At 37.3% G+C, this 13,291-nt stretch overlaps 1 long non-coding RNA gene across 5 annotated transcripts; it reads right to left on the bottom strand.

Annotated features, from left to right (window-relative positions):
- Positions 1 to 8,999: 8,999 nt before the first annotated feature.
- Positions 9,000 to 12,513, bottom strand: LOC311081876. Of its 5 annotated transcripts, XR_014606031.1 has the most exons (6): positions 12,435 to 12,513; positions 12,196 to 12,223; positions 11,797 to 12,042; positions 11,229 to 11,390; positions 9,859 to 9,953; positions 9,000 to 9,307 (listed from the first exon to the last, which is right to left on the bottom strand). It is a non-coding gene; the product is annotated as an uncharacterized lncRNA (long non-coding RNA). The 5 variants fall into 5 exon arrangements; XR_014606032.1 differs by lacking the exon at positions 9,859 to 9,953; XR_014606033.1 differs by lacking the exon at positions 9,000 to 9,307 and having other exon boundaries at positions 9,731 to 9,953.
- Positions 12,514 to 13,291: the final 778 nt, after the last annotated feature.

The following is a 13,291-nucleotide window of genomic DNA, read 5'->3' as shown; positions in this document are numbered from 1 at the left end:
CACCACCAGTTGGATTTAGGTCAGGCTGACTAATTAATCACAAAAAACTGAAAAAAATCATGTGACCAGCATACTCACGACAGACCAGGCTGTGATAAATGATAAAAGGATTTGATGAAAAAAATTTTCTTATGCCCCAAAAAAGACAATAAAAACTATGTTACACCCAGGTCACATTGCCAGTTTTAGGATTAAACTGCTGCAGTTGATGGAAACAGTCAGATAATGTTTCAGCTAGTTGTCAAGTGTGTCCCCAGCACATCAGTGCTATCAGTGGCTCAAACCTCCGTTACTACAGTAACTCTAAAATGACGTTTTGGAATTAGCAACGGAGATGGGATTAGATGCGTAAGAAATTAGTCCTACATACAAGAGCGTTTTAATGACAAAAACTTGACAAACGTCTTGAAATACATCATCTGAACAATGTTTCGCTTCGTGTCGTGACCGCATTACCACCGCGGGTGTGCATTATTTTTCTAATAACTCAACGGCCTGTCGGCAATTATTCCTTACATATAGATATTTTAATATCAAAATTTTAGACTATCCATTTTGTCAAGGCAATCATTACTTTAACACACAGCACATGTAAAACATATATACAGTAAAAACCTTTTCCATTTTCTGATCATAAATATAGTTCACTAAAAAATACTAAGTGCAGATTGTATCTCGATGTGAGCAAACTATTATTTATTTTGACATGTCAAACGTATAAAATAACTAGATGCCCCTTCTTGTTGTGCTCTTTGTTTTGTTCCTCTTGTGTTTTCTTAGTTTTCTGTGTCTCTGAAGTATGACAAATACACCTTCCTACTGGACCTTGAAACGAAAATCTAGAGAAAGAGTTAACCAACAATTGGAGTCAATTCAGTCTGATTTTGCTTTAGGCTGTAGGGCTGAAAATGTACCAGTTGAAAATGATGAATATCAAGTTAACAATGAGGAGGACTTTATGGACTGTGAAGCATCTTTCCCTGAGGAGTCTTTACAGTCTGATAACAGTACCGGTAGCTCTGTTGAAGAAGAGGAAGCTCATATGGAATGTAAATTGGCATCCTGGGCATTGCAAGAAAATATAACACACAGTGCATTGAGTAATTTATTGAAAATTCTAAAATACCATCATCCATCATTGCCAGCTGATGCAAGAACACTACTCAGGACTTCACGGTCAGAGTCAGTGGTTGTCCAGGAAAAGGCTGGTGGGACATACCATTATTTTGGAATCCTGAAGTCAATCAAGACCACTTTGGAGGCAAATAAGTCCAGCTTGACTAGTGGTGTATGCCTAGAACTCCAAGCAAATGTGGATGGGTTGCCAGTTTTTAAAAGTTCTTCCACCCAGTTCTGGCCCATTCTTGGAGTCATCAAGAACCTCCCCCAGCATCAGCCATTTGTGATCGGGCTTTTCTGTGGTACCAGAAAGCCATCACTCATTGAGTATCTGGAAGATTTTGTTGGTGAAGTTATTGCCTTGGAGAAAGGTTTTACATTTGAAGGAATAACCATGAGGCTCCAACTGTGCTCAATGGTCTGTGATGCACCAGCCAGAGCTTTTCTGAAGAATGTTAAAGGACACACAGGCTACTCAGGGTGTGAGAAATGTATGCAGGAGGGGGAATAAGTGAACAATAGGGTGATATTCCCTCAAACTGATGCTCGCCTCCGGAATGACAGAGACTTCGAAGAAATGGCTGATGAAGGTCATCATCTTGGATATTCACCTCTAGTTGCCACATCTTTGGGCATGGTCAGTGGGTTTCCATTAGACTACATGCATCTTGTTTGCCTGGGTGTCATGAGGCGACTCTTGCACCTGTGGCTCAAGGGTCCACTGGCTTGCAGGCTCTCAGGTTTACAGGTGAAGATTCTCTCTGAGAAGCTCTTGAAGATCAGAAAATGTGTGCCAGTGGAGTTTGCACGAAGGCCAAGATCTTTGAATGAAGTAGACCGATGGAAAGCCTCTGAATTCCGCCAGTTCCTGATTTATACTGGTCCTGTGCTCCTTAAAGACTTCCTACATCCTGCAGTATACCAGCACTTCTTACTTTTTTTTGTTGGAGTGTTCATACTGTCAAACAAGGCGCTGCTTGAGGTGTACACTGATTATGCAAATGATGCGCTTGTGTTGTTTGTTCAGCACTTAGGAAAGCTGTATGGTGACATGTACCTTTCCTACAATGTGCACAACCTTGTGCACCTTGCACAAGATGTCAAGGTGCATGGGAACCTGGATTCCTTCAGTGCCTTCAAATTTGAAAATTTCATGCAAAAACTAAAGAGGCTTGTCAGGAAACCAGAATCTCCCTGCTGCCAGGTTGTGAAGAGGCTTGCAGAGAGAGAGTCTGTACAAATGGAGAGAGTAGAAAGTTTAGGTGTAAGGAGAGAACACACATCTGGACCTCTACCACCATTGTTTCACTGTGCACAACAGTACTCCCAATATAATGCAGAACTCTTCACCCTTAAAATTGACCAAGCCAACAGCCACGTCTACATTCAGGGAAAGGTAGCAAAGATCAGGAATATAATTGTTGAGAAGGAGGATGTATACCTGGTCTACTCCACATTTTCCCATCAAGAGTCCTTCTTTGAGTACCCAACATCTTCCTCTACATTTGGCATTCGTTTAGTAGATGACCTCTTGGACATGACACAACACTGCAGTATTAGACTGGTAGAAGGGAAGGTTTTCCTTATACCTCATGGGAGAAAATTTGTTGCTGTACCTTTGATACATATGAACTGATCATTTAAACCGATCCAGATCCAAACACTCACCAAAACTATCCCAGCTCCTGTCCATCTACCATCTCTCAGACTCTTGCTTGACTTCAGAATCTTATGAATTTGTATATGTACTGTGTATTATGTCTGTCTGTCCCTACTGTGCATCAATCTGTCCGTCTGTCTAGCTGTCCGTCCGTCCGCACCCCTTGATTCTGCCACCAAAGCTTCTTCCTCTGATCTGCCACAATCTGCATGAACAGTAAGTAGTTATTGTAAAATGTTGTTTTCACTACTGTCTTGCAGGGTTTAAACTTAAAGTTAACTTTTTTGCAGATTGTGGCAGATCACCAATATTAATATTGCTTTTATGGGCGATACCGATATTTACTGATATCGATATCTCTGTATAGAAAACACATTTTTATGATAATCAAATAAAGAGCTATTTTCCAAATATGTCCCGCATGCCACACATCTAATACTGGAAAAGGTATTGTGTTTTTACAATATAACTAACTAGGCAGGTTCAGTCTGAATGAAATACTGCCAAACAGCAGTGGTAGTGTGCGCGCGTTTTCTTCTTCGCTGCTCTAAACAGTGATTGCTTGTGGCAACAGCACAACTTTGTGTTGCCACAAGCAACCACTGTTAGAGCAGCGAAGAAGAAAACGCACGCGCGCTACCAGTATGTTTGTCCGCTGTTTGGCAGTACATCCAGAAATTTTCCACATATTTATGAACACCCCTCAGCAATGACTTTTTTTTGCAGCCTCAAGCATGTGTTTTGGTAGCGTGTATCCACTAATCATGCACAAGGGCTCGATGTTTGCAAGCACACATGTACATGAACATAATGAACATGCTCCTGGAAACTAAATTTTTCTCTTATTTTCAGTCTCTCACATTCACTTTCAATGGCCGAAATGTTTGACCGAAATTAGATACTCTCAGATAAATGAGGCCTAATTAATCAAATGAAAATATAAATATAAAACCAGTCCTAATTGAAAGAGAACAAGTTGATAAAAAAGATTGAAAACAATATTGGGTGACATTATAGCATAAGCATAACAAGTGATTTTTTGTACTAAAAAGCTACTTTTTGTAGGCCGAATGACCGGGAACACCACAAGTGTAACAAGGTGACCCCCCCCCCCCAAAAAAACTAATAGATGTAACAATTGTGACATTAAACAGCGTTTTTGTCATATTGTTTTTAACCCTTATGTGCTGTTGGGGATGTTTTCATCCACTATGGGGTATTTTTTAGTCTAAATTTGGCCATAACTTTCTCTGTGTTTCAGCAAATGGAATGATTTTTGGTGACAAATCTTATTTTGACACATATTTTGGGAAAATGCTTTGAAATTTTTCAAAAACTCAACAGTACACTGTGGGCAAATTTACTACCTTTCGTTATGTTTGTGGCTGAAAACAGCCACTACTTTAAACTGCTGTAAAAATATATCAGATAAATATTTTTTTCAATTTTTTTTGCATAAATCTATTAATCAACCTCAGTCCTGCTCAAAAATACTAAATGTTTAAAAAAAATTCAGGATTTTAACTCTTTAATTGCCAAATTCGTAAATGATGTCACTGATTTGGGAAAAAACACACACAAAATGACTCATTTTCAATATAAAATGTGATTGTGGACTGGATTTTTTTTTACCTTTTATCACAGTCTTGGACATGTCAAAGATTAGAAACAACATTGGTTTTGATGCATTGTTAGTTTTTGTGCAGCATGAGATTTTAACTTTTTCTCCCTCATTTACTGTTCGTAGCTGTTTTTGCCCCATTGACTTCCATTATAACCACATTTTTTGATTGCAAAGCCATGACACCATATAATCATGCATTTTTGATTGTTGGTGGTTTTCCCTGTTGGGAAGAGGTAAAATTTGTAATTTTTACTGTTGATAACTAGGTGGAACCATTAACCCTTTAGATAGGCCTGTGCAAAAAAAAGCTTAGTTTCTGGCTTTTACATGGAGTATTATGGAGTTTATATGGAGTATAATAGCATAATAAAGTGTGTGTTTGTGTGTGTGTGTGTGTGTGTGTGTGTGTGTGTGTGTGTGTGTGTGTGTGTGAACTCACCTTGATGCGTCTGAGAAAATCAAAATATGCACCTCAGCTCTCAGAACTACATGGAGTAAACAAAAACAAAGTAAGTGTATTTATGCATCTGCTGCCTTTTGATGGTGAGAAATGCAGACTAAACAAAAACAAAGCAAGTGGATTTAAACGCGTGCATGCAAGCCTGCTGCTCATTTGATGGTGAGAAGAGCAGCAAGCAACATGAGAAAGGGCTTGACTTGTAGTGAAGTTTTAGAGATGATTATGCAGCCTGACCCCTCCAGCGAGCTGCATGATGTATCGTCTTCTCCCTCTGACACCACAGACTCAGGAGAGTCAGATCCTGATTTGGATGTGGCACCCTCATCATCCTCTCTAGCTTCCACTGAAGGCGAGGAGGATTCGGAGGATCCTGGATCTGGGTAGATTGGGAGAAACGGCGAAGTGTGGTTTTCCACTAACGCGGAGACAACTCCCTTTCTTCAGCCTGGCAGAGGCGTGACTCCAGGGCCGACGCGCTATGGAGAGTCAGATCCTGATTTGGATGTGGCACCCTCATCATCCTCTCTAGCTTCCACTGAAGGCGAGGAGGATTCGGAGGATCCTGGATCTGGGTAGATTGGGAGAAACGGCGAAGTGTGGTTTTCCACTAACGCGGAGACAACTCCCTTTCTTCAGCCTGCCAGAGGCGTGACTCCAGGGCCGACGCGCTATGCCATCACAAAGCATAGTCATACATGTTTGTATGACTGTACAAACATGTATGTGTTGACGCAAGTCATGCTGACAATGAGGTCAATCATCTCCTCCATAAAAAACAGATTGAACACGGAATCCATGTTCTGGACCTTTGCGATGGCATAGCGCGTCGGCCCTGGAGTCACGCCTCTGGCAGGCTGAAGAAAGGGAGTTGTCTCCACGTTAGTGGAAAACCACACTTCGCCGTTTCTCCCAATCCACCCAGATCCAGGATCCTCCGAATCCTCCTCGCCTTCAGTGGAAGCTAGAGAGGATGATGAGGGTGCCACATCCAAATCAGGATCTGACTCTCCTGAGTCTGTGGTGTCAGAGGGGGAAGACGATACATCATGCAGCTCGCTGGAGGGGTCAGGCTGCATAATCATCTCTAAAACTTCACTACAAGTCAAGCCCTTTCTCATGTTGCTTGCTGCTCTTCTCACCATCAAATGAGCAGCAGGCTTGCATGCACGCGTTTAAATCCACTTGCTTTGTTTTTGTTTAGTCTGCATTTCTCACCATCAAAAGGCAGCAGATGCATAAATACACTTACTTTGTTTTTGTTTACTCCATGTAGTTCTGAGAGCTGAGGTGCATATTTTGATTTTCTCAGATGCATCAAGGTGAGTTCACACACACACACACACACACACACACACACACACTTTATTATGCTTTTATACTCCATATAAACTCCATAATACTCCATGTAAAAGCCAGAAACTAAGCTTTTTTTTGCACAGGCCTATCTAAAGGGTTAATGGTGCCACCTGGTTATCAACAGTAAAAATTACAAATTTTACCTCTTCCCAACAGGGAAAACCACCAACAATCAAAAATGCATGATTATATGGTGTCATGGCTTTGCAATCAAAAAATGTGGTTATAATGGAAGTCAATGGGGCAAAAACAGCTACGAACAGTAAATGAGGGAGAAAAAGTTAAAATCTCATGCTGCACAAAAACTAACAATGCATCAAAACCAATGTTGTTTCTAATCTTTGACATGTCCAAGACTGTGATAAAAGGTAAAAAAAAATCCAGTCCACAATCACATTTTATATTGAAAATTAGTCATTTTGTGTTTTTTTTCCCCCAAATCAGTGACATCATTTACGAATTTGGCAATTAAAGAGTTAAAATCCTGAATTTTTTTTAAACATTTAGTATTTTTGAGCAGGACTGAGGTTGATTAATAGATTTATGCAAAAAAAATTGAAAAAAATATTTATCTGATACATTTTTACAGCAGTTTAAAGTAGTGGCTGTTTTCAGCCACTAACATAACGAAAGGTAGTAAATTTAAACAATGCACAAGGGTTAACATTATTGCCTAATGTTAGCGTCCTCTCAGCCTCACATTGCTTTACAACGCTTGAGGTGACGTTAGCCGTTACTAATGTTATTCCTCTCAGACTCGACGGCAAACATCTTTTTCTACTAATGCAACATCTAGTCAACACATTCATTACTTTATAATGATATGGCAACATGTACTGTAGTGTTTTGTATTCATACCGTTTCGCTGTCTGTGTTTTAAATGTGCATCTGAAGTGTCAGCGCTCTTCATGAAGCATGCCATGTGCTGTCCGTGCAGCACTCAGACTCACGTGGCAAAATAAACAACACAAGGCGCCATCTAGAGGCCGAAACATAGAATCAGGCTATTAATTAAGTATATATATATATTGCACGTTCGGATCTTTTATAGCTGGACTAACTTAACAGATCAATTATCTCAATTACAATTTCAAGAAAGAGCTTTAAAATATGGACCTTCTTGAATTATCAACTAAACAATTTTACCTGCATTTGGGTGGATGTGTGCCCAACTTTAAACCCTGGTGTCCTGACATAAACTGTTTGTGAGAGATTTGTCTGGTGTAAAACATTATGTATCACACAAAAGCATGATCTGTTCGGGGTGGTATTTTTATCTGATGATGTTTTTTTATCTGATGATTATCTGGTGATGTTTCAATTATTCTTATTTCTTTTTATTATTTTAATTTCTTCTATGTAAAGCACTTTGAATTGCCATTGTGTATGAAATGTGCTATAATAAACTTGCCTTGCCTATCTTTACCCAACTGATTATTAATTAATTAAGTACACTTTTTTATTATTTTTATTATTTTGTATTAGGTGAATATGTACCTAATAGTACTGTTTGAGAAGGAGAGCAAAACTGGCCCGGTGGCAAAGGAGTGGTATTCAGATGGCCTTGCTTGGTGGCCCCCGTACAGTGACAAGTTCCAGATTTTGAGAAGTGTTCAAAAAAAAGTTGCCCCCAATCCATCAAAGGGCTGGAAACAATTTGCTGCACGTGTGCTCTACGAATCAGGTAGTTTTCTATGTAGAAGTAAATTGAGTACTACACCATCTGGTGTTGCTTTGTTATTTATTTGTTCTGATATTGTCAAATACTATCACTACATTATATTATACCTTGTTTATGTTATAGTTGAATAGTTAACAGGCTAAATCTTGCTTACACCCATACAGAAATGTAATATATGTCAATATATGTAAATTACATATATAATGTTAGTGCCCATGTATGTCTGCTGCATATATGAGAATATATGCAAAATTCATATATGTAAAACACATATACATATATGAAACATATATTTCAAAATATATCAAAAATGGCCGTTTTCATGTAAGTGCCATATATTTTCCCGTATATGCACATACATGTGAAATATATGTAAGACGCATATATGTATACATGCATATATGACGCATATATGTATACATGCATATATGTACTTATTTCTATAGTACATACTTTCACATATAATAGGGATACAAATCTTATATCTGAATGCCTTGAAATTAAATGCCTATAGTTGGAGATTTTGTCTATTGTGTGAATACCAAATATAGTATTTTAATACAATAATGCAGTGTTTTGTCATTTTTGACAAATACATCCACAAAGTACCATAACCATATGCCACAGCTTTAAAAATGCATCAGTATCACATGCATGTACACTGTAAAACTTTTCACTGTAAATTTACAGTTAAATACTGGCAGCTGGGTTGCTATCCACATACTGTATTTTTACAACACTACTACAGTAAACGCATTTACAGTACTCCACTGTAATTACCAAATACAGTATATACCACATTTTACATTATTAAACTTGTCGACAGCAATAAATTGTATTTTTACAGGGAATACTGCTTTTATTATTACATAATTAAAATATTATACTTTAAGGTTTCATAAGAGTAGTCACACTAGGAAAAAGAAAACAACATTTTCTGGGTTTTAAAACATTTATTTAGTTAAATTGCCTTCTGTGAACATGTTGGCTGAATTACTTTTTAAACATAAAATGCAATTTTAACACTTAACAACAAACAGGTAACAGTTAGCACTTAATTAAAGGAATAGTTCACCCAAAAATTTTAATCAGCACATGATTTACTCACCCTCAAGTCATCCTAGGTGTATATGACATTATTCTTTCAGACGAATACAATCAGAGTTCTATTAAAAAATGTCCTGGCTCTTCCAAGCTTTATAACGACAGTGAAATGCTGTTTCTTTTTTGAAGTCCATAAAAGTGCAAACGAAATCCCATTCAAAGTCTGCAAGGTTTCGCAGAAGTGAGGACACCTGTAGGCTTACAGTGGTGTTCTTGTTTTGCACAACTTGGCCAGTTTTCTTTGAAGTTACTTGTCCTTTCTTTGTTTTTGATCCACGTTCAGGATTGACGTCAAGAAAGCGTCTAAAAGGCAGAAAAAAACAACAATTAAATATTATTAACTGAGTGTATATATTTTGACAAAGAGAGACAGCACAAAAGCTGTCTAAAACTGAACAACATAAAAAAAAAAAAAAAATGCAATGTTGGATGTTGTGAAAAAAAAAATGCAATGTTGGATGTTGTGATCAATAACTGATATTTTTTCTGCCCTGGTAAAATACATCAACTCAATGTGTCTGTTTACATGCACACTGTCAACTAACTCAATTTTTGGAAGTGGGGTTGCCAGATTTAAAGTTTTATTCTACAACTTTTGTCTACTCATCACCCAGCTCATTAACAATATCATCCCCTCATCCGGTGCCATCAGAGTATCAGTGGAAAGGCAGTCTTTAGACTCTCCGTTTATATAGAGCACACACACTGCCAGAATCCAGCCCAAACCTTTGTGACAGAAATAATTTAACTTAATTGCAAGCCTTGCAATGTTTATTGCATATATGACAACATGATTTACCAGACTAAAATGCATGTTTGCACCCAAAAATTTAAATTCTGTCATTATTACTCACCCTCAAGACTTTTGTTCATCTTCGGGACACAAATGAAGATATTTTTGATGAAATCTGATAGTTTTGTCCTTCCATTGATATCAATATCATTGCAACTGTCAAAGCCCAGAAAAGTGGTAAAAACATTGGTAAATATATAGCTACAGTGATTCAACCTAACTATTATGAAGCAGGGTTTCTGCACATTTTTTAAAGTCAAATTTAAGGCTTTTTAAGACCCGAAGAAATCAAAATTAATACCATGCATTAGGGGTGTGCACTATTGACAAAATATGTCTCGATCGATATTTTCAAAGTTTTCTTGATAATAATTAGATAACATTTTACTGATTGTGTTTCTGTGCTTGGTGCCATGGCTTGTTTAGGCCTGTTGACAGCTGACTGACAAAGATATTCATATTTTTCATATTCTATGCAGTGGTCAGTTTACAGCAGTGACAGAAATTAACATTTTTTATTAAGGGGTAATATTTGCCACCTTAAATTGATTTCAAGGGGCATTTTCACCTATATACGGACATTTGTAGATGTTTCAACAAGATATCTTTCACATCTACTGCAGTCAGATTCACCCGTGTTCACTCTGAAGGAATCACTCACATGGCTGGGCACTTGTATGACACATCAAGGATGTTAAGAGGCTAAAAGCAGGTTTAAAACTTGAAGTCAACAGGGTGCAAATTTTAAAAAGAGGATAACACGGTGTAGGCAACACCGATTTTTGTTGTTGTTCTCTGTATTGACAGCACTCCAAATTTACAAAAAAATGAGCTCAATGTTAAAATTGACCGGAGTTCTCCTTTAAGGTTGCACTAGTTACATGGATTATTTAAACAATGTTTTTACTAGCTTTCTGGGCCTTAAAAGTTGCAAAGACGTTGCTGTCTATGGGTGGTTCAGAAACCTCTCAGATTTCATCAAAAATATCTTAATTTGTGTTCTGAAGATGAACGAAGGTCTTACAGGTTTGGAACGACATGAGGGTGAGTAATTAATGACAGAATTTTCACTAATCCTTCAACTGAAAACAACTTGCACTGACATATCTTAAAATATATGACTGCCACTGTTTTATCTCAAGATGCACACCAGTAATGTTTTTTTTTTTTAATGATACATTATTATAAAAGCTGCTTAAATACCCTAATTTTATTAAGGCCTAGACCTGGCTTAAGCTAAGCCCTGTATGGAAACCAGGGCCATATTGTTCATACCAGTAGTCAACATAATAAATACTGTCAAGTCAAGGTTAGTGACACAATTCAGTCTAATATATATATATATATATATATATATATATATATATATATATATATATATATATTAGACTGAATTGTAATATATGAATGGCAAATATGCCAATGACTAACCTCTGAACAAACTCAAGGTGCTGCCTCTTCCTGGTACTGCAAGCTGAAGTTATAGGAGGAGGCAAACAGCGCTGCCAGGCCAGTGATGAAGAGGCTGTGATCCTTCACACACACCTTGACCTTCCAAACTTAATATCCAGCACTGGTTGCTTAGAGATTGACCTGTAATGGAATAAAAAAATATAAAAAAAAGAATAAATAAATAATATTAATAATATTAATAATTAAAATAACTGCTGTAGGTTCCACTGTGGTTCAATGTAGTTGTCTATTCATAGTTCTATGAATTAAATTTTTCAACTAAAAATTAAAATTGGTTAGAATGCTAAAATGCACTGGCATATAATTTTGTTTGTTTTAAGCATAAACTCACTTAATTTTGACTTATTCTTTAAGAAAACAAGACAATTTTTACGTGTCTATTAAATGCTTCTTCATGTAGGAATTGTAGATATCTGGACTGGAAACAAAATAAAAACACTAATTAAGAAAAACATATTTTGCAGTGGGGTGAGTAAATGATGGCTTTTCATTTTAGGTTTCATCTACCCCTTTAATGTTTACATACCAGGAAATAAGTCGTGGACTTTCTGGCAAATGTAGATTGCTGGACATCAGCGATGCAAATTCCTGAAACAATTTTTAAAAAGGACAGCACAACCTTGATCAACAGAACCAAAACATAAAACATATTACAAATGAATGAGATTTGCTGAATAATCTCTACTTATCTGCTTGAAGGATAACACCGTCTAACTTCTTTGAATTAGGGAGTAGTTGTAGGACCATGGGATGGCAATCAGGAATAGGCCTACTACATTTGAAAACAGCATTAGGAACATGGATTTTCATGTGCTAGCAAAATTCTGACAACGATTCAAAAGCACGATCACAGAACTGACAGAATTTGACAGAATTTTTTTTTACCACATAGACTATAACTGTAACACTACTTAAAAGCACTTACATTAACAATGGCCATCAGATTACAAAGCCTAAAACGAAAAAAATATATATATCAAATGCACATCATGCAAATAGCATGGTAAAGGTTGCCTATTATATGAAATGTCGAAGTTAACGTTACTTGGTAAACAGGTGAACAGAGTCAGTGAATTGCTTGCGCGGCCACAGTAGTAAACCGCGTTCGCAAAATCAAACCAAATACGTGAAAACAAAAACGAAAAAACTTATATATTGGCTTACCGTATCACTCAGTTGAACAATTCTCCATCTTCTCAAACTCTAAATCCCACTTATCATCACGCGCAGGTTAGATTATTCAATGACAAATTCTTCCATCCGTCTTCAGGTAGCTGCTACCGTTAACGTCGTCCATTTTCTGCTGCGTCACAGGCAACTAACGTTAATGTTTGAAACACGAACCGAACCTCAAAAAAGCTTTAAAGGGATACTCCACTTTTTTCGGAAATATGCTCATTTTACATCTCCCCCAGAGTTAAACAGTTGAGTTTTACCGTTTTAGAATCCATTTAGCCGATCTCCGGGTCTGACGGTACCACTTTTAGCATAGCTTAGCACAGATCATTGATTCTAACGAGTCCAGTAGCATTTCTTTCAAAATGACCAAAGAGTTTCAATATTTTTCCTATTTAAAACTTGACTCTTCTGTAGTTAAACCGTGTACTAAGATCGACGGAAAATGAAAAGTTGCGATTTTCTAAGCCTATATGGCTAGGAACTACTCTCATTCCGGCGTAATAATCAAGGAACTGTGCGGCTGTACCATGAGTGCAGCAGGCGTAATGATATGACGCAGCGCCTGAAAATAGGTCTAATATACGGTGGCCGAGAGGTGCAAAACAAATCACAATTACAAAAACAAAATAACAATTCAGAAAACAAAATAACAATTCAGAAAACACAACGACAATTTAGAAAACAAAATAACAATTCAGAAAACACAACGACAATTCAGAAAACACAACGACATTTCAGAAAACACAACGACAATTCAGAAAACACAAAGACAATTCAGAAAAAAACGGAAAAGGTAGGTATATTTTGAGAATGACGTACTTATCGCTGAATGGACGAGATAC

The sequence above is a fragment of the Abramis brama genome, assembly GCF_963993115.1.
Source record: "Abramis brama genome assembly, chromosome: 4".
NCBI lineage: Eukaryota > Metazoa > Chordata > Actinopteri > Cypriniformes > Leuciscidae > Abramis > Abramis brama.
The sequence above is the reverse complement of the archived record's forward strand: the minus strand, read 5'-3'. Positions and strand labels throughout refer to the sequence as shown.